The sequence below is a fragment of the Pseudophryne corroboree genome, chromosome 4 (assembly GCF_028390025.1).
Source record: "Pseudophryne corroboree isolate aPseCor3 chromosome 4, aPseCor3.hap2, whole genome shotgun sequence".
NCBI classification, from domain to species: domain Eukaryota; kingdom Metazoa; phylum Chordata; class Amphibia; order Anura; family Myobatrachidae; genus Pseudophryne; species Pseudophryne corroboree.
The window spans coordinates 371062150-371066404 of record NC_086447.1 but is presented as its reverse complement, the minus strand read 5'-3'; positions in this window follow the sequence as shown (position 1 = coordinate 371066404).

Below are 4255 nucleotides of genomic sequence, written 5' to 3'. Positions count from 1 at the left end.
ATAGAAAAACGGGAGATAAGGCCGCCGATAAGGGGGCGGAGCCTATCTCCTCAGCACACTGGCGCCATTTTCCCTCACAGCTCCGTTGGAGGGAAGCTCCCTGGCTCTCCCCTGCAGTCACTACACTACAGAAAGGGTTAAAAAAGAGAGGGGGGCACTAATTAGGCGCAGTATAAACAATACAGCAGCTATAAGGGGAAAAACACTTATATAAGGTTATCCCTGTATATATATAGCGCTCTGGTGTGTGCTGGCAAACTCTCCCTCTGTCTCCCCAAAGGGCTAGTGGGGTCCTGTCCTCTATCAGAGCATTCCCTGTGTGTGTGCTGTGTGTCGGTACGTTTGTGTCGACATGTATGAGGAGAAAAATGATGTGGAGACGGAGCAGATTGCCTGTAATAGTGATGTCACCCCCTAGGGGGTCGACACCTGAGTGGATGAACTGTTGGAAGGAATTACGTGACAGTGTCAGCTCTGTATATAAGACAGTGGTTGACATGAGACAGCCGGCTACTCAGCTTGTGCCTGTCCAGACGTCTCATAGGCCGTCAGGGGCTCTAAAGCGCCCGTTACCTCTGATGGCAGATATAGACGCCGACACGGATACTGACTCCAGTGTCGACGGTGAAGAGACAAATGTGACTTCCAGTAGGGCCACACGTTACATGATGGAGGCAATGAAAAATGTTTTACACATTTCTGATAATACGAGTACCACCAAAAAGGGGTATTATGTTCGGTGAGGAAAAACTACCTGTTGTTTTCCTGAATCTGAGAAATTAAATGAGGTGTGTGATGATGCGTGGGTTTCCCCCGATAACAACTGATAATTTCTAAAATGTTATTGGCATTATATCCTTTCCCGCCAGAGGTTAGGGTGCGTTGGGAAACACCCCCTAGGGTGGATAAAGCGCTCACACGCTTGTAAGGGCTCTACCCTCTCCTGAGATGGCCGCCCTTAAGGATCCTGCTGATAGAAAGCAGGAGGGTATCCTAAAATGTATTTACACACATACTGGTGTTATACTGCGACCAGCAATCGCCTCAGCCTGGATGTGCAGTGCTGGGTTGGCGTGGTCGTATTCCCTGACTGAAAATATTGATACCCTAGATAGGGACAGTATATTTTTGCCTATAGAGCATTTAAAAGATGCATTTCTATATATGCGTGATGCACAGCGGAATATTTGCCGACTGGCATCAAGTCTAAGTGCGTTGTCCATTTCTACCAGTAGAGGGTTATGGACACGACAGTGGTCAGGTGATGCGGATTTCAAAAAGCAACATGAGAAGACGCCGTATTATCAGGCGCAGTCTTTTCGTGGACAAGCGGGCAAAAGGTTCCTCATTCTGCCCCGTGACAGAGGGAGAGGAAAAAGGCTGCGGAAATCAGCCAGTTCCCAGGAACAGAAACCCTTTCCCGCCTCTGCCAAGCCCTCAGTATGACGCTGGGGCTTTACAAGCAGAATCAGGCACGGTGGGGGGCCCGTCTCAATCAATTTCAGCGCGCAGTGGGCTCACTCGCAAGTAGACCCCTGGATCCTTCAGTGATATCTCAGGGGTACAAATTGGAATTCGAGACGTCTCCCCCTCGCCGTTTCCTAAAGTCGGCTTTACCGATGTCTCCTTCTGACAGGGAGACAGTTTTGGAAGCCATTCACAAGCTGTATTCCCAGCAGGTGATAATCAAGGTACCCCTCCTGCAACAGGGAACGGGGTATTATTCCACACTGTTGTGGTACCGAAGCCGGACGGCTCGGTGAGACCGATTCTAAATCTAAAATCTTTGAACACTTACATACAGAGGTTCAAATTCAAGATTGAGTCACTCAGAGCAGTGATTGCGAACCTGGAAGAAGGGGACTACATGATGTCTCGGGACATCGAGGATGCTTACCTTCATGTCCAATTTTACCCTTCTCACCAAGGGTACCTCAGGTTTATGGTACAGAACTGTCACTATCAGTGCAGACGCTGCCGTATGGATGGTCCACGGCACCCCGGGTCTTTACCAAGGTAATGGCCGAAATGATGATATTCCTTCGAAGGAAGGGAATTTTAGTTATCCCTTACTTGGACGATTCCCTGATAAGGGTAAGATCCAGGGAACAGTTGGAGGTCGGTGTAGCACTATCTCAGGTAGTGTTGCGGCAGCACGATTGGATTCTCAATATTCCAAAATCGCAGCTGGTTCCGACGACTCGTCTTCTGTTCCTAGGGATGATCCTGGACACAGTCCAGAAAAAGGTGTTTCTCCCGGAGGAGAAAGCCAGGGAGTTATCCGAGCTAGTCAGGAACCTCCTAAAACCGAGCCAAGTCTCAGTGCATCAATGCACAAGGGTTCTGGGTAAAATGGTGGCTTCCTACGAAGCAATCCCATTCGGCAGATTCCACGCAAGAACTTTCCAGTGGGACCTGCTGGACAAATGGTCCGGGTCGCATCTTCAGATGCATCAGCGGATAACCCTGTCACCAAGAACAAGGGTGTCCCTCCTGTGTTGGTTGCAGAGTGCTCATCTTCTAGAGGGCCGCAGTTTCGGCATTCAGGACTGGGTCCTGGTGACCACGGATGCCAGCCTGCGAGGCTGGGGAGCAGTCACACAGGGAAGGAATTTCCAGGGCTTATGGTCAAGCCTGGAGACATCACTTCACATAAATATCCTGAAGCTAAGGGCCATTTACAATGCTCTAAGCTTAGCAAGACCTCTGCTTCAAGGTCAGCCGGTGTTGATCCAGTCGGACAACATCACGGCAGTCACCCACGTAAACAGACAGGGTGGCACAAGAAGCAGGAGGGCAATGGCAGAAGCTGCAAGGATTCTTCGCTGGGCGGAAAATCATGTGATAGCACTGTCAGCAATTCCGGGAGTGGACAACTGGGAAGCAGACTTCCTCAGCAGACACGACCTCCACCCGGGAGAGTGGGGACTTCACCCAGAAGTCTTCCACATGATTATAAACCGTTGGGAAAAACTCGACAGGTATTGCGCCAGGTCAAGGGACCCTCAGGCAATAGCTGTAGACGCTCTGGTAACACCGTGGGTGTACCAGTCAGTGTATGTGTTCCCTCATCTGCCTCTCATACCCAAGGTACTGAGATTGATAAGATGGAGAGGAGTAAGCACTATATTCGTGACTCCGGATTGGCCAAGAAGGACTTGGTAACCGGAACTTCAAGAGATGCTCACGGAGGATCCGTGGCCTCTACCTCTAAGAAGGGACCTGCTCCAGCAAGGACCCTGTCTGTTCCAAGACTTACCGCGGCTGCGTTTGACGGCATGGCGGTTGAACGCCGGATCCTGAAGGAAAAAAGGCATTCCGGATGAAGTCATCCCTATCCTGATCAAAGCCAGGAAGGATGTAACCGCAAAACATTATCACCGCATTTGGCTAAAATATGTTGCGTGGTGCGAGGCCAGTAAGGCCCGACGGAGGAAATTCAACTGGGTCGATTCCTACATTTCCTGCAAACAGGAGTGTCTATGGGCCTGAAATTGGGGTCCATTAAGGTTCAAATTTCGGCCCTGTCAATTTTCTTCCAAAAAGAACTAGCTTCAGTCCCTGAAGTTCAGACGTTGTAAAAGGGGTACTGCATATACAGCCTCCTTTTGTGCCTCCAGTGGCACCTTGAGATCTCAATGTAGTTTTTGGGTTCCAAAAGTCACATTGGTTTGAACCACTTAAATCTGTGGAGTTAAAATATCTCACATGGAAAGTGGTCATGCTGTTGGCCCTGGCCTGGGCCAGGCGCGTGTCAGAATTGGCGGCTTTATCCTGTAAAAGCCCTTATCTGATTTTCCATTCGGACAGGGCGGAATTGAGGACTCGTCCTCAGTTTCTCCCTAAGGTGTTTTCAGCGTTTCACCTGAACCAACCTATTGTGGTGCCTGCGGCTACTAGGGACTTGGAGGACTCCAAGTTGCTAGACGTTATCAGGGCCCTGAAAATATATGTTTCCAGGACGGCTGGAGTCAGAAAATCTGACTCGCTGTTTATCCTGTATGCACCCAACAAGCTGGGTGCTCCTGCTTCTAAGCAGACTATTGCTCGTTGGATTTGTAGTACAATTCAGCTTGCACATTCTGTGGCAGGCCTGCCACAGCCAAAAATCTGTAAATGCCCACTCCACAAGGAAGATGGGCTCATCTTGGGCGGCTGCCCGAGGGGTCTCGGCTTTACAACTTTGCCGAGTAGCTACTTGGTCAGGAGCAAATACGTTTGTAAAATTCTACAAAATTGATACCCTGGCTGAGGA